At 39.3% G+C, this 18,380-nt stretch overlaps 1 long non-coding RNA gene across 2 annotated transcripts in view; it reads left to right on the forward strand.

The window, feature by feature from the left end:
• The window catches only part of LOC136003073 (uncharacterized), a 37,281-nt gene extending 30,163 nt beyond the window's left edge, over window positions 1–7,118 (forward strand). For both annotated transcript variants that reach the window (XR_010608026.1, XR_010608025.1), the window contains exon 7: window positions 6,469–7,118. This is a non-coding gene — a long non-coding RNA (uncharacterized LOC136003073). The remainder of the gene's footprint in view (window positions 1–6,468) is intronic.
• The last annotated feature ends 11,262 nt before the right edge of the window (window positions 7,119–18,380 follow it).

The raw sequence follows: 18,380 nt of genomic DNA on the forward strand, positions 1-18,380 counted from the left end.
TTCTAAGAAACCAGATGTGATTGGAAATGAGGAAAAATACATTTTCAGTAGAACTTGCAGGGATGGAGAAAATGAGTTTATAACCACGCTGATTTTCATTTTTCATGGGTTTGTCTTTATTACTTACGTAAATGTCCAAACTTTAGCTGTTTCAAAATCTTCTATCACTATACTATTGTTAATTAGCTATTAATAGCAGTTAATGCCAGCTGTAGGAAAAATTAGTGTGAGGTTGTGAATAAAAGTTCAATAATGAAATCAAGTTGCTATTCTTTTTTTTTAAAATTGATATTTTTACACAGGAGTCATCATATTGGCTTAAATCATAATAGTTTCTTTTTTCACCAGTAAATACATCCTGATGCTTCAGTTGATGTTAACTGCAAATAGGTTTCTTCCTGATATCTTTATGTAGTAACTGGTTTGATCTATACCAGTGTTGATAGGGACATTGTATTTACATTAATAACTGAATTTCCTTAATAATCAGTAAATTAGATATGCCATGAAAAACATTGCTTCTGATCAGTTTTGAATTTTCCACACGTCAGATGTTTCTCAGTATTTTTTTTTCTTGCATTATAAGACAGCAAGCATAGGAATGTTTGATCTGGAGCATTTATTTTTTCTTATATCCACTCATAACAGTCTTAATTTTAAACTTGGAAGTTTCTCTTCATGTGATATTTTTAATGCTTACCATTGTTCACATTTGAACTCTTTCTTGTTATTTAGTATCTGTTTGGAGAAGAGGTGAGCTGTACCTTATGCAGTTTTTTTCTGGTAAGGTCACAGCATTGATTTTTATAATCCTATTACACTGGCTTTCTTCTAATTCTCTTCAATTATATTTAAGCAGCCTCTTTTTTTATTTTGAGTGTAGTGGCATATTGAACCACTGCTGAAGTGGTGCCCTGGTTCCTTCCTGAGGCCAAGGCACCTGTTGCTCTTTCCCATTACAGCATAACCGATCTAGTGAACGACTTCATGAACCAGATGCAGTCCTGCCAGCTCCGTTGCACCTGATGCCGGTATTTGTCTGCGCCGGTGATCCAGTGCATGGAACTACATTGTTCAAAAAAGCAACTCTGGTCTTACCCATAAAGGGTTGATTTTTTTTACTCTTGGTTTGCTCCCTGAGCAGGCTTACCAGTGATGGCTGCTGCTGTTGTTGCAAGGAAAATAGAAGAGCACATGGCAAAGGAAGGAGGAGGTACAAGTATGGAATGTGTCCTTTCCACAGTGATCTGCATCATCAGCTTAACTAGTGTAAAACTACACAGAGATTCGTAACGGAAGTGTTAAGATTGTTATAAGTGCAGGATGGATGGAAATATGTGTGTAAGCATAAGGTGAAAGAGCAAAACAAAGGGTTAAAGAAATGTCCTGTACTGATAAGGAAGGCCACTCTTTCCAGGACGTGTTCCCAGCAGTATCTGTTTGCCACAGCACAGGTGACTTGCCAGCCAAAGATCTTGCATCCTAACAGCAGGAGGAAGGCAACAAGGCTGTAGTATATCACATACACCATTCTTTTTCCCTGCTAGGCAAACAGGAGAAGAGACTACTGCAGGCATACGTATCAGACCTATATTCCAAACAAAGAAAAACAGACAGTGGACAGCAACATGGCCTAAGATTTCTGAAAGGCGAGGTGAACAAGATCCTGAGGCAAAGGACTGCCTTGTCACAGCTGATGATTCCTGAAGGATATCCTAAAGGATCTCCTCAAAAAACCCCTATTTTTGTATTGCTGTTTATGAGCAACTCCTGAAATGGGGTGAGGACTTGGTAGGTGATGGCCCTTGTTGTCTGTTTTGCATATAAATTATCCTGGCCAGAGCGTTTGGACAAATAAGTCTTGGTGCTTGTGAGTAAGTGAGCAAAGAGTGTGAGTGAATTCAGTCTATGAGAGAACAAGTTTCAATGGGTAACATCAACTTACCTGGAGATTTTGTAGGTAGCTGTTACCTTGCCCTTGCCTAACATACTGAGTTTTATTACACTAAGTTCCCTACAGTTGTGCCTTTAATTTGAAACCTCATAAAACACACTGTTTTCTCTTGGTTTTATTTTAGTATGTGTTTGTTATCTGTCATCATTTAAACTTGATTTTGCATTTTTGGGGCCTGCTTACTCATTTTGGTTAGATTAACAGTTTTCCATGATTCTGAGTAACCTAAATAACTGCGTATTTTATGCCATGGTACTCACGCACCCCATTTTCTGGATGAGTAACAACTATACATAGGACCATATCCATTCTTTTGAGACATTTTGCAGTTAACTCTTTGCCAATTTATTATATTGAAATTGGTTATTTAATCCAATATTTTGCCTTATTTATACTCATCAGGTTTTGATCTAAGACTATGTCTTGGAGTTTTTTCGTTTGTTTGCTTCAGGAGGAATTCTCTTATTTCAGACTTTGAAAGAACTTCTGTTATCTGAACGAATAGATCCAGAGTCAGAACTAGATTATCAGATGTAGTAGTTTTTCTATTCTGTTATTTTTTTGTACACAATGCCTGGTGTGACTTTTGCTTATCATTTCTGCTAGGATTAGATTTACAAATTTGTGTGAGACTCCTGTTTGATTCAAATAACTTCTTGAAGCTCGTTGTTCCTTCGTAATGTTTTGTTATCTTTTTCCTGGCAATAAACATGGTTTTGGAGACTCAGATATTTTCTTAGCATGGAAGATGTATCTAGGGCTTTTGTTTCCTTATTTCGTGCTTTAGGGATCTTCTTCATGTTACTGAAATCTCCTTTTCAATAGGGTGTATTTGAAGCTCAATAAGTTTAACAGGGAAAAGCATGTGTTGTAGGGCACGAACTCTTTGCTCCTTATATTTCCGACTTTTACCTTACCAGTCCTACATTTTACCATTTTCTCATTGTTTCAGAAAATAGCTTATGATACTCACACATATGACAAGGGTTTCCATGGTTTGTGTTCTCCATCCTGCTTCATCTGCCAAAAATTCTATATGCATTCTGGATCCACATATATCTTCCCATCACTCTTATTCTCCCTTCTCTTTCACTGTGTAGACTGGAGAGAATTCAACTGGTGCCAGCCATGAATATACTCCAGCGCTTTGTTATAAGCATTAAGAAATTTAGAAAATTACAAAGGCGATGCATAGCTGTGAATTTTGTACGTGGCATGTGTGCATAATTCTAGAATAATTACATGGTTAGATGCTGTTTAATAAAATACTCTATAGCATTGTAAGACTGTTTTTGCATTGTTGTAAAATAGTTTTGTTTGGGCATTGAGGTGTGTATATATCTTCTTATCACACATTTTGTTCATGGGGGCTGTAGGGGCTTCTTAGCAAACTGAATTTCAGAGAAGGCTTTGAAGAAGTGCAATGAAGTATATTTTCAAATATTTAAGGGATTTTCCCTAAAGCGTAAGATGTAAAACAGGAAAAGGTGTAAGAGGTTTGTTTGAAGATATAACGTGGGTGAGAGAGGAGCTGGAAGCTGAACTCCTGACACTGAATGACAGGTGGGAGATAGGAAGAGGATAGAAGAACCATCTCCAAATTGATTTTTCAGTAAGAAGTGGGGATTTTTGAAAGTGTTTTAGCCCAACACAAAATAATAAATCAGACAGTATGATCTAACGGTCTTTTCAGCTTTGTTTCATGAAAATTTGCCTTGCTTCAAATGCAAGCAAACCACAGCTGGCTTCCTGACGGTGCATAAGGAACAATAGGTGCAGTGGTGATAAGCGAGGAAAGGCCTTGAAAGTCAAGATGAGTAACAGATACTAGAGGAGAAGTCAGGGAGAGCTGTGGAGACAGAGATGTGTTCTCCAAGTAATTGACCAGGAAAAGGGTCTTTGCAGCAGTTTTGTGAATGAATGCGAGATCAGGCTGCATTTCTCAAAAGCAGAGAGAAAAATGTTGCTGAATCAAAATGCAACGATGATGATAACCTGACTGAATGCTTCAGTTTGTTGGAAGAATTAAGAAAAATACCATATTGGGAATGTTGCACTGGAAGTATCTGCAAATTATTAATATGAATCTGAGGATTTGGAGTAAATTTGGGATCTAAGGTGATGTTAGAGGTATGTGTCAGAGCAAGAGAGAGGACAATGGTGTAGCTGTGCAGCTCTATCTATCACCATCAGTTAAGTCATTCATATGAAAACCTTAAATATCTGTCCTCGAAAGTAATTGTGAGTTCTTCACTCTTACTATTGCTTCCCAAGTTTAGAATATTTCCCCACCTGCCACCAAGGACTGGACTTTAGTTGTCCAGTTTGACTGGTAGTGTTGCAGTGGGGTGGCTAGCATGAAAAGGTGTGGTTTGCATTTGCTGGGAAGGCACTGATCTTTTTATTTGGCTTAGAGTAATAATGAACATTGGGTACAGTAATTTCTTTACAATTAAATTATTAAGGCAAGTCTTCTAATAACTATACTCCATGGTACTTCAGTAAAATAGTTGATTGAATTCCTAATTCTGGTCCTGGCTGATGGTGTAAGAATTCTTCCCAGCAGGAGGAAGCTTTCAGTTTGCTTGAGGCTTTTGTAGCCAGGTCCTGTACCAGCCACAGTTGTCCTTTCCTTCCCGCTTCAGCATGTCCCAGAACTCGCAGATTGAGAAGCGGGGACCAGAGAAAGGGCAGAGGAAATAACATCTGTTCTTGGCTAATTTTCAACTGGTGTATAGTCGTGTGGGCATGCTAGCAAACAGGTGTGAATTAGAATTGTCTCTAGGCTTTTCTCACTTAAACCAGAGATGAGACAACCGTAGTATCAAGGAGGCATAACCCAAAGGAAAAAAGAAAAAAAAAACCTTTTTATTTTCTTTCTTGTTATTTTTGTAATACCTGCATTTCCACCAGATGTGGAAATATAAACTGTTAGTGCATTTTTGCAAGACAAGGAAGATGGATTGTGTTGGATGTCCAGTAGTTAAGTGTCCAGATTGAAATATTAAAGTATGTAGTATGCTTGGGGAAGAGAAATTTTAAAATTGCCTTTACTCAGAAATGTAACTCTTTGGGAAGGAATTTGGTGTGAATAGCCCTTCAGTAGTGTCACGTTATTCAGAGAAAGAGCGGTGCTGGCCAGGTATGGCAGTAAATGACTTTTTGCTTCCTAAAAATTTTGAATTCATAAATTTGTGAGCAAATGCACTTCGTGGCATGCCAGACATCTGCAGACAAAATGCTCAGTACGTCTGCAAGATCCCAACGCTGGATGGCCACAGCCAGTGGGGAGGGCTGAGGCGGGAGGTCGGGTGTCCCTTGGGTCGCCAGGCTGGGACCTCTCCGGCACACAGCGAGGCAGAGCCCTGCTGGGGGACACTTTGTCTCCCCACCCTGGGCGGCTTCCTGAGAGGCTGCCCAGTTATAGTCTGTAGGTCTCCTGACATAACCAGAATATGACGCTGTATTCCAAGTATGGTGTTACAGGTTCTTTATCGTACCAGTTTCTGACACATGTGGCATACAAGTGGAAATTCAACATTAAATGGAAATAAATATTTTGATAGCTATCCTGAGCTAACACCAGCACTAAGACGACAAAACTGTTGCCTTCCCCCACAGATTTTGGAAATCACGTCTGCCTTGCATATCTTCATATAAAAGTACTCTAAATAAAGTCTGTTTCCCATCTCAGCAAAAAGGGCATCTTCTTGTCCACATTGAATAGAAAACCAACATGATACTCAGTGATGAAGTCTGTGGCTCTCTGTGCTTCTTCCATCATAAACCTGGTATTCCTTAGTGTCTTCACTGCTGCTGTCACACATTCCTGTTGTCTTAAAGCCTCTGTCTCAGTGGGCAAACCTCCTTATAAAGTAGACATTATTTTGAGATAGTGTATTTTCTCATTGGCAGTTGTATATGATACTAGGTGGGTGCTACTGTGAGCTTTTATTAGTATGTTAGGGAGAAACATCAGCATAAAAAGTGACTTCATGTAACACAGTGCCAAGCCAGAACTTCTCACAACCTTCAGATGGGCGTAACGGTAAATGTTTTTATAGTGATGATATTACTTTGTCAATTTTACAGTGTTTTAAAATATGGTAAGATCATCTCAGTTCTTGCATTCATGTTACTGAGAGGCTAAAAATCTAAGTCTAGAAATAAAGAGATGATGAATATAAAAATATCACCTTTATTGATTTTAGACCACTCTCTTTAAAATAATAAAACAAATTATATATAAATATGAAAAAGCAGCAGCACGCGGGAGGTGAGCGAATGTGCTGCAGGTGCCCGTGTTTGCCTGAAAGGGAATATGCTGTGATCAATTAATGCTGTATAAAGCTCTTGATGTACGATATCGCTGTAGCCTTTCCTGTAGCTGCAGCGTTTTGTGGTAAAAATGGTGTAGACACTCAGATTATTTTTCTGTGATTAGTTTGGTGCCTCTTTAATTAGAGCTGTGCACTGTTTTACCTGTTTCATCTTTTTTCCGTTTACATATTTAGGCCCTAATCTTGCCACTGAATTTGTTGAAACTGACCTCGATAGCCACGGGGCCTGACTGAGTTGATGGGACTCTGGATGCCTGCAAGTTCCTACTCTGAAGATCTGATTGTAGGTCCGAACCTAAAGTTTGCTTTTATTCCCCTGTCTATTTGCTTCTAATTAATGAAAATTATCCTACAAAATGGTATTGTCTTTGAGTCTGATGCACATCTATGTTAGTAGCATTCAGACACTGTGTGCTTGGGATATTGTCAGACATCATTGAAATATTTCAGTTGTGCCGTGTGCCAGAAACTCGTGATTGCCGTGGTTATTGTGTTATATCTTCACATTCAATGGCTTCATACCTAAAATGGAGATCATCACCTATGTTTTCAGTCATTGTGGTATTTCTCTTAACTCAGATTTTGAAGTCAGAGTAACTGTTGGCACTTTATTCAGGTCATTTTTAAAGGTGTTGGTATAATAGATTTGTGTTTTGTTTGTTGGGCACAAAGTAGATCTATTTTATTTTATTTTGCAATGCGCTATTTTCTTAGTAGCCTATTACTGAAAGCTTTCAATATGATGATACTCTGTCGTGTAAACCAATAAAATAAGTAGGAAAAGGCATTAACTTTTACTAGCTCTCCTGTTGCTTTTTCTGTTTCTGTGGCTGTGGTTACATGACAGCTGAGAGTGAGGATATTTTTGTTTTCAGGAACCAGAGAATATCTTTAGTTTACACTGAGTGATGTTCCCTGTCCTATTCCATCTGACTATGTTGCAGTTTTACTGAGTACTAAAGTTAAATAGCCCTGATAGAGGCTGGAATGGACTTTGCGAAATCACATTAAAAATAGAGTTTGAGGGGAAAACGGATATGCTACATCTCTGTGCATGTTAGTATTTATATTGTATGAACTTTTTAAAACAAGTATATAGCAATACAGCATAATTAACGGATGAAAAGATCCAAAACTTTCTCTGTATACAGAGATTCATAAATACCTTCATTTTTTTGCTTTGTAGGCTTATTACAATGATAGCTTCACAGTACTTGATGAATTTTTTGCATATTCCTAGAACGACAGAAAAGCACTGTTTTCCTGTTTGACCAAGGAGAAAACTGAGCCACTTGTTCAGTCAGTAGTGAAGTTGATGATATTAATTGGGTTCTCCTGCCTTTTAACCTTGTGCCTCCAGCTCCGTTTCTCCCTCAAAAGCCAAAGCTTCCAGTACGATCAGCTGCTTTGCATTTCTGTGTGAAAGGCCTGAGGTGTTTCTGTTTGGATTCCCAGAAAATGAGGAAGACAAGGTTGGTGGCCACCTGCCAAGGTGCGTGGTCTGACTAGCTCCTCATTCACAGAAGCCGATGGCGAAGGCAGAACCGAGTGTTCCTGTGTGGCGTTCAACTGCCTTAACCACATGCCCATTGCTCTCTTCCTGTAGTTGTCTGTCTTGTTCTCTGCACAACTTCTGGAGCAAACACATTTATCAGCCTATAAATAATCTAATTCGATACACAACCCTGATTCATTTCCTGAACAGTGTGTGTCCTGGACACAGAAGGCGGCCGCGGTCCTGTGGAAAAGTTTAGCAGAGTGGATGAGGCCAAATATTGTTATTAAGTATTTAAACTTTGCAATGAAATAGCATTCTTTTAATGTAGCTTATTATAACTAGAGCTTGAAGTATTTTTAACAAGGAACAAGAAGAAATGAATGCTTTTATATCTGGTTGTAACTGTGTCCCTGTCTAGCATGTGAACATGAATATTCAGCTCAGTGGAATACAGAACATTGGCTGGTAGGAGGAGGGTGGTCACCTCGAGGGAGGAAGGAAGGGGAGAAAGGTGGGTAGTAAACACCCCAGGTATAGCCAGTTTGCTTTCGAGTCTCAGGGACTATCAGGTGAGAGTTTACCCTAGCTTTCGTTTTCTCTTCAGCATTCCCAGCCCAAGAAATAAGCTCCTCTGGAGTGCAATAGATGTTGGGGGTGTGCAACGTGTTCCTATAGTCTGCTAATAGTGTAAATAAAGACATGGAAATCAAAGGTGGGTTTTACTCCCATCTGTGGTTTTTTGTCAGAAAATAAGAGGAGGCACTCCTCAAGTCCCCCAGTTTTCTACCAGATGAATTTCAGGGCTGATCCATGTGATACTTGATCTCAAAAATAGGTAGCAAAAACTTTTATAATAGAAAATAGTGCTCTCAGCTTGCCCCTTTAATCTTTCCTGTCAACCTCTAGTGGCCTGTGGTGTTCATAAGCCACCAAGGATCGTGTGTATACTCCAGTGCCAGAGCAGTCGTGATGGGAATCACAAGCTCATCTTTTTATCTTTTATGTTAGACTGGATTAGGATGACAGGTTTTTTTGCAGAGAAATCTTGCCAGACTGTGGGTGAGGTTGCAGTTTTTGTTCATGTTTTACCTTATCCATAGAGGATGCTTGAGACTGGGTGACTGGGCTAGTGACTTGCTATGTGGAAAACAAAGCAACCTCACACCTTGCTTTTGTGTATTTTTCTCTGAGTTATGTAGTCTTTTCCCGCAAGTAATGCAGTGAATTCAAATGTCCTGTAAAGAGTGCCGAAAATGATACTGAGACATACAAGTAGCTAGGACAATTTTGATCAAGCCATTCACAGAAATTAATAAAAACCAAAAAGCTTGCAAAAGTACATCAGTTCCACTGGCATTTTGTTGTAAAGAAAAAAAAATCAAAACCCTGCGTTTAACACTTTTTTTTTTCCCCTAATAAGGTTCAGTTTTCAAAGTTTCGCGGCTGTCAAGAAATTGTGGGAGCAGGAAGAATCAGTCTTGATAGGGCAGAATCACTTTAAGCCAGTGTCTCATCTTAACACTTTGTATTGTGAAACCATGGCCTCAAACTTCTGCCTGTCATATCAGATAATATTATCATTGATTTATTATGTTACTTCATCTTATCTGCTGTTTGTAACATTTTGGCAGGGATTGTTTTCATTTTCTGGTTGTTTTTTATTTGGTTGGTTTGGGGTTTTTGGTTTTGGAGTGGTTTTGGGGGGTTTTTTTGTTTGTTTTGGTTTTTTTAAACCAACACCTAGTGTGAGGGAGCCCTGATCCATGACTTGACTTTCAGGTAGTAGGATAATACAAGTAGTAATCATGCCTGCTGCTAAAAATTTTCTACCTTATTTCCACTTGCATTTGTTTGCCTTAAGCTTCCAGTCATTGATTCTTGTTATGCCTTTCTCTGATGGATTAAATAGCTCTTTAGTACTCACTATTTTCTCCCCAGGAAGGTGCTTTTACCCTGTAATCAAGTTACTGTTCAATGTTTTTTTTTTTTTAAGAAAAAAAAAGGCACTAAATAGATTGAGCTTTTTATGGTTCTCATTATTTTTTCACATTCTCAGATGATTTTTGTGGCTCTTTTCTATCCCTTCTCTAATTTTTCTATTAAAAAGGAGACATAAACTGTATTTTGCTAGTCATACAGAAGTAAAATTACTTCACTAGTTACTTCTGTGTTAGCATAGTCAGAAATCGATGTTTTTGCAAGGTCAGATAAAATAAAAAATATTACTTCAGCACATCTGACTATGTATTTATTAGAGGACAGAAAAGGATGGATCATTTAAAAAACATTTAAAAGCTTCATAAACTTCGAAAGAGCTATCAAATCAGCAAGTGAGGGTGTCCAAGAGGGGTTGCAAAAGTTTTTATGTTGAGGTTTTTAAGGAGATAGGAGTTAAAAATAATAGTCTTAACTGTAAAGCAACAATAAATCAAAACCTTAAGTGCTGTGGATAACATGGAAATACATACTTGCCAAAATTTTGTAGGATTGAATGCAAAACCTTTGTTAGTAACAGACTATGTAGGCCACTGGAAATAGAGACTGTGAACAGATGTGAATATATGCATCCCTTATATCTGCTTAATCCCACAAGTAGTCACTTGCTTATATTTGGAAACCCTGGAACAGTTATGTGATCTGTTATGCTGTAATAGAAGAAATAACATAGTATCAAGAATTTCCTTTGTTATAAAAGCTGTTACCTTTAAGTCAGATAAGAGTTCAAACAATTAAAATCTACAGCTTCAAAGAGGCTCTTGAGAGTTTTACTGCTTCAGTATTTCTTACCACAGGAGTGGCTATTAATTTTGGGTTTTATCCATACTTTAAGACAAGATTGAGTTAAATTTACCCAAAAGAGGCTGACCAGATGCCTGCCTGGTCAAGCATCTTGGCCTACCCAATGACTTTTATGCCTGTCATGCATATCAACATACGAATTGAATCCTCATTCCCAGATCCACACTTATCCCTCATGGAAACGATCAGATTTTCATTAAATTGAACTACAGACTGTTTAAATTCTCAGTGCTCCAGATCAATTTAATGCAAGTTTGTCTAATGTTGTGTCTTATACAACTTTGGGGGTCACCATGTTGACTTTCTGTCCGAACTGTCTTGCTGTTTGATTCGAAAAGAGTACGCCTTTCCTTTGTGGCAACATTGCCTCAGTGAAACTTGAGGCATATTCCTTAATGGACTTAATTTATTTCAGCAAAATTAAAGTGCATGGAAACATGGTAAACAAGGGGAAAAAAGGAGAATTAAAATAATGAAAAAGACTTAAAATCCTCTGAAACTCCTCTTAACCTCATCTAGGTGTTCCTGCTCCGGCAGGGGGATTGGACTAGGTGATCTTTCAAGGTCCCTTCCAATCCCTAACATTCTGTGATTCTGTAAAAGTGAATAAGGACAGACCAGAAAGCCAAATGGCCTCTAGTTAAGACAGTACTGATCTAAATAGATTTAAACTACAAGTTTGTGTTAATGAAAAAGTTAATACTAAGTTTTTGGCAGTGTGGGGTGACTTGGGGTAGAAGTTGTTCCCCTGCGATGATGAGCTCACAGAGCCCTTTTCAAAACAACTCTCTGTTGTTGGAAAGTCATGAGAGAAGTGGTCATTCCCTTAAATGCCTTTTGGTCTCACAGACTTAGTCAATATAAAGTATGTCCTTTCTTACATCCTGGGTTGCCTCAGTTTCTTCTCCTCAGTCTCCCAAGTCCTGAAATAGAACCCGTAAATAAAGGGAGATGATGGCTCTGAGAAAGAAGATGGTAGAAGCAATAGGATGATTTTGATAGAAGCTAGAGATAGGCTCTGTAAGAATATTGCATGACTTCACTTCTTTGAATGACCATTTACAAGGTGATCCTCTTTCCTGAGCCAGTGATAAATTGGGACAGCTTGCATATGATGGTAGGTGTTTGACCAATGCAGCACCCGCTGCAGTATAATATATACTGGATAACCATTCTGGGGGTGGAGGGAGAGAGGTCGTGGCTAGAATATTACTTTCCCATTAAATAATGCTACTGAGGAGTATTTGGTGAGCAGGTACAGCTGCCACAGTGCATTTTCCAGCTTTATCTTTGCACAGGAGTATGGGGAAAAGGAGAAAAAGGGGACAGGAAGGAGAGAGATGGAGAAAGGATAACAGTTTTTTGAGGGTTCTTTTGCTCTTCCAGGATATGTTCTTTGCCCTCCTTTAGTGGTTCACTCTGATAACTTGTAGTACTTGTAATCTTCCTTGAGCACCATATCTTACTAGGAAGTTAGCAAGCTGAAGTTGCTGAAGATGCGGACAATTCCCTGAATGAGTGAGAAACACTCCATTGTCTGCCATTGCATTGTTGGGGATGAGACAGACACTACTCAGTGACAACCATATGCACTTGGCTGTATTCAGTGAAGGGGCAAGACTGTCCTGTCAAACTATGCAAGTTCCTTTTAGAAGCTGTAAGCTCATGGTTCTTTCCTCCAGCAGTTCCTTTAACTGCTTGTATGCAGTGTAGACATCATAGTAGATCCCATGTAGTTACCAGACAGAGTGTGCAGCATCCTCTGTTTCTTCAGATATCAGTATCCCATAAATTTACGTTATTTTCCTGTCTTGTGGAGATAATAGTGTGCTAGGATTTCTAATATCAGGGACTGTGTTGGTGTTAAGGTATCTTCTACATATTCAGAAGCAGATGGTTCAGCCTGTGTTGCAGTTATGGGTAAGAGTCCTGTATAAAGGATCAGAGTACAGGTCAGAGTGATGTTTGTATATTGTGTATTTTCAGAAAACATAGAGATAAGGGAATAGTAGCTCTGTCCCAGCACTATAGGTGGCTCGAGGACTCTTTCCAATTTAACTTGTGACATTGAGGGCTATCTAAATGAGTTCCATGTGTGAGTGAGCATACTTTGTTGAATCTTCTGGAAGGAACAGAATAGGAAGGAAGGGAATCTCAGGTGTTCTTCATCCCCTTAGGCTTGGTTGGATTCTGCTTGTTCAGGTGTAGAAGTCTAATAGTGGTGTGAGCATCAAAAGCTTACCTGCCCCTAGACTGGAGTGAGGGAGGCTGAGTACTAATACCTTGAGACAAGAGTGTTTGTGAAGGTGGAGAGCAGCCTTTGGAGTGTATTGGAAGCAGCTGATAACTCTTTGTGCTGGACTTGAGTGTACAATCACATAAATGGTCTGGAGATTTTGGAGAGGAATTGAATATTTGATGCAGTGTTGCCAGAAATTTGAAGAGATAAGTTGATGTTACACTGCATGTTGTGCTCTCAGCAAAGCAAACATCTCAACAGGTCAGTGATTTCAGAAATAATGCAGTCCTGGAGGAACATTTCTTGAACTTATTTTTGCTGTTGAAGTTGAACACAGTTCCCATCTGTCTGAAACTCTGTATTGAGAGCTTCACAGAAGGACTTAAGGAAGTTACATACTTATACTAAAGGAATACAATGGTAAAGGAATCACATGTCATAATAGTAAACAATTTCCATTATCGTTACCATGAAATGATTACTTTGTGTGCACATTTTCACTGTGAAAAAATGTTCGTGGCATACTGATCATCAAAAGAAAAGTCCATACTGATGCATCTTCATCAGTTTTGCCCACTTCATGAGCGGAACAGTGTGGATATACACTTTTGCTATGAAAATAGGTTTTCTTGGATACTTTACTGTATATCTGTTAATTCCTCAAAAAATGTACAAATTTTAATGTTATCTACTCTATGGATGAAAGCACTGTGTTAGTACTGACCCTGATTTAAGAACATACCAGCTCTAGAAACGATGGAATTGTCTGCAGGGCTCAGATGTCAACAAAAATCAGCAGTTTCACACTTGAAGCCTGGTGAGGAAATTCCTGCAGCGGCACCGGTGCCATCCCTGCTCTCTGCCTGCCTCTCCCAGACCACGTCCTTCAGTCAGCTGAGGTTACCTTGTCTGGCTGCTACTCCTCAGTTACCACTTATTTGCACATCTAGACGAGCCAGTCACTCATCTATGCTGAAAGGACAAATCATAGAGTCATAGAATACCAGGCTGAAAGGGACCACAGGGATCATCTGGTCCAACCTTTCTTGGTAAATGCACAGTCTAGACAAGATGGCCCAGCAACCTGTCCAGCTGAATCTTAAAAGTGTCCAGTATTTGGGAATCCACCACTTCCCTGGGGAAATTATTCCAAAGGCTGATTGTTTTCATCCTGAAAAATTTCCCTCTTGTGTCCAATTGGAATCTCTTCAGTAGTAACTTGTACCCATCACCCCTCGTGTTTTCCATGTGACTCCTTGTAAAAAGGGAGTCTACATCTTCTTTCACCTTCTTTGTAGCCACCCTTTAAATACTGGAATGGTGATGAGGTCTCCCCTAAGCCTTCTTTTCTCAAGGCCTTCTGAAGCCTTGTTCCCTAGATAATGCTCACTAATAAGAACCAGCAATATATGCAGATTATTTGTATCAATCTGAGCAAATCCATCTGGAAAGGTAAAGCAAAGCACATTCCATGCATTGTTAGTATTTCCAGCCATGCTAAGTCTCATTTCTTTGAATTGAGCCTTTATCTTCTAGAAATTATTTTAAGGAAGTATTTGAAGTATCTCCTGAAAATTTTGAATAAGACACTAGAGGAAAAAAAATGTTTTAAGATTGCATGTAATAAGCAATTGAGAATTGTGTTCATCTGGGCTGCATACAGGCTGGCACCGCAGCCTAAGGAAAAGGGCAAATACAGCCGGTGCTTTTTCCAGGTGCACTGTGAACAACCTACTTGCTGTACGGCTGGAAGTGTTTGAAAGCAACAGTGACAATCTAAATCACCAGCAGCTCCATCGTAAGTACGTGTGCCAGGTGCCCTGTCTCTGCAGATGTTTTGTTCTTGTTTTGAGCTGAAAATGTAACATTTTTGTTAAGAAAAGCTTTCAGTTCTGGTTAGAAATAGCCTAATCGTAGCTTTGGATTTGACTGACAAGCTGTTTTTTCTTGGGCCATTTTCACTGTAATATTCTCTTAATTTTGACCTGAAGAAACAGTTATCCCATTCCTTAGGAGGAAGAACAAGTGACAAAATCTAGAGGTCCAGTGATGACACCGAACCTCTTTCTTGTCAAAGCAAGCTATGAAATCACCAGATTTCCAGCCAAAACCACTGGGGGGTAAGCAGTGTCCTTCACAGAAGGCAAAATTCGCAAGAGAAGGTGCTGGCATGGAACAACAACCTTCTTGCCTCAGGGGAGATGTGCTGCCCTGCATCCTGTCTCTCCTACATCTCCTGTAATTGATGCAAGTTCCTTTTCTCATCTCTGTCAGCAACCACAGCACTCAAGACTGAGACTTTCTAAGGTCTGGCTCTTTAAATGCTGCAACTTCCTCGAAAATTCTGCTGGAGGGGTCTCACCAAGGTGTTTCACAAAGCTGTTTTGGGGGCTGGGGAGAATGAGATCCCCACTCTGCATCTCCCTCTTGATCAGGCTTCACTGCCAACCAAGTGGTCTGTACTTCTTGGGATTCTCCCTCCTTATTTGTCTTTGCTAGAAGTCTTCAGCTGTGAGCTACATGGGGGATGATTTGAAGTGAGAGGATAATTTTAAATAAATAAAATAAAACTGTTTTCATCATTCAGTTGGAACTTTTCCTGTTCCTACTGAGCAATACATCATTTAGAAGAACAGTTCTGTCTTTGGAGAGGCCTCTCTTCTCTCTAAAGAAAATGGAAAACAAAAGGATGCTTTAAAAAAAGGCTGAGAATATATAGCTGATGTTTCCATCCAAGTTAGCTTGCCTTCCATGAAAAAGTTGTTGAACCAAAAGGCTCCTTACAAACATTTCTGCTGGTGTTCAAGTAAATAGCTACAAAGCATATTGTAAAAATTGAGGTATTTGAAAATGTGTCTAATAGAAATCATAGCCTTACTCTTGCTTTGCAATATGACATCCAATCCGTGTGACTTTTTCCAAAGTATACTCTAGTTTGCAAAACACCGAAATTACCAAATAGGGGTTTTGAAACTTCCTGTGCAGCTACATACTTTTTTTTTTCTTTTTTTTCCAGAACAGTCATATTGGGCTGTTATGACCCGAGTAGTCTACAGGCAAAGCCTCTGTGCATGAAGTCAAAGGTGGCTTGTGTTATCCAAGTTATCTCAGTGATTGCACCTGTCATGTGGAGTGTAATTTAAAACAGATTTGAACTTCAATAAGGTTTGCAGAAGAAGGCATGTTTGTAAAGTATCAGAAGGGATGTGGCACAGCATGAACAAGAGAAGAAACATATACTGCTTCCGTAAAAAATGCTACCATCTGCAAATGATGAGTAAATTCTTCTTAATTCTGTCATCAAGGGCCGCAGAAGAAACCCACTGGAATGTGGAAACCTGTACAGGCCTTAGCATAGAACTAGCAGAGATGAAGGAAAACCTTTACAGGTATATGTGATGTAATCAGAATCTCCTCATCACTCGCCTTGTACTAAATTGTTGGTTCTAGACAACGGCTGAGAATAAATAACTTCCTTTTCCTTCCTTTCAGGTCTGGTTTTCAAGGAAGAAACTTTAAAAGTTCAGTATGAGCAGAGCTATCAGCTCCTGCACACTAGGCCACATAAATGCTCGTGCTTTTTACCGTTTTCCTCTGCTCCATATTCTGTGTAAAGATTTAAACACAAACCAGCCAAAAAAAGACTTTCCTTGAGAAAGAAACATCAGCGTTCCTTACTGTTCATGTATTTTCGCATGATTTCAGGTAGCAGAACCACTGTCCTCATGTGTCCATCGGCACTTCTTCACAAATGAGGCAGTTTCAGAATTAGGGCCATTACTTAGAAGGATCTTTGACTTTCATAAAGCACCCTGCCTTGCCAAAAGATTGATGATTGTGAAGAGGTTTGGAATTTATTTGCCTTCTCACTGGCAATATCTTCAAAGAAGCGCCAGCTCGAGGAGGGGAAATGTTAGAAGGCAACAGTCGTAATGAAGCAGCAGCCACTGGTTTGGGCATTGGATCCAGAATAGAAATTACTGGAGTCTGGATTAACTGAGGGGATCAGATGAATACTAATACAAATATTCTGTCAGCGGATGTGTAAAACTGTGTATGATTTGTGGGGCCTGTTCCTCAGCCATCAGGGGCCCAGTTAACTTAGGAAGGCTTTGAGGAGAGATTGGTGTTTTCTTGGATGGAAGAACCGCCAGAGGACAAAGGTAGAAAGTGTGAGCAACACTCGGAAGCAGCCCTGATATAAACTTCTTGAATGATAAAGTTGCCCTGCTGCATATTCAGATGCTTATTGTGAGGTGGTTTACATCTTGTGAGGCTGAACAACTCTCAGCTTAATGTATCTTAACATGTGCTGCCGGCTTCCTAAACAGGAACATATTATATCTTTTCTAGAACCTATATATTACTTCAATGGGACTTGCTGGTGCTGTGCGCAAAAGTGTATTGAAACAAGTAAGCCAGTGAGGGAAAAAAAATGCAATTTTTTTTTCACATCGTCCAATATGACGCAAATGTCAATGTGAGACTGAGACCAGTCATTGATGTGTAGCACTCCGCAGTGAGGCTTAGTGTAAAGGGTGTCACTGCACTCCCTCCACTACGGTAACTCCTTCTAGCAGATCAGCACCTGTGGCCTCTGCTAGGGGATCTGCTCATTTCAGACTTACTTAGGTGGCAACGTTATCTTACAAAGATTTTAGAAATACCACCCCACTTACAGAAGGAAGAACAAGCACAAAGGTTTGTCCGAGGATCATCAAACAGTAAGTCTTTGGCAAAGCCAAGTTCTTGCAGCCTCTTCTGTGGCTTAATTCCTAGCAACAAACCACTCAAAGTGACCACTTGGGTGCATCTTCACAGGGTTTTACCACAACTCTTCTACTGACACAATTAAAATCATTCAGTCCACCTAACATGGAAGCAAGCAAGTAGAGAATTGAGCCATCCCAGCATAAAAGTGTCTGCGGTGAGTTAGTACTAGTATAATTATATAGGTTTCTTTTTGATCACATTTGTATCTAAAGAAAGAGGAAGCTAGTTTATTGAACTTAGGCTTAGCTGCAGTGGAAACTGGTACAATTATGACTTTAAGATGTGGGCTTGGGGCTTTTTTAAAATTCTCAGTATACATACAGCTTTCCATTTGCATGGGCCTAAAGTTAATAGATGGTTATTCTCTAAGTTTCTCTCTTAGTAAGACCTAAGCAAGCAGCGTTGGGCTAAATGAAAAGGTACATGGTGTTACTATTCTTGGATTTAGAGTCTGGTTTTGCTTGGGACCTTAAGCACAACTTCCTAGGATTCACTTTTTGCTGTAGTTAATTCCTGCTACTGAATGCTGTTAGCCATGGTCCCACCAAAGAAAAGAGACTATCAGTTATTTTATTTTGTCAGATGATAATACTTTAAATTTTATCGTTAGTCACAAATGTTTGTGTGTAAATAGTTGATTTTGACGATCTATTTGATCATCATTCCCTCTTAAAATCCTCTGCTATCCATGAAGTTTGAGAAGGATTTGTGCTTTGGCACATAAGGATTTGTCCTATTTTCACGTTTAGGCGGCCTACAAAACACTAAGGATCATAC

This window comes from Caloenas nicobarica, chromosome 1 (genome assembly GCF_036013445.1).
Source record: "Caloenas nicobarica isolate bCalNic1 chromosome 1, bCalNic1.hap1, whole genome shotgun sequence".
Taxonomy (NCBI): Eukaryota; Metazoa; Chordata; class Aves; order Columbiformes; family Columbidae; genus Caloenas; species Caloenas nicobarica.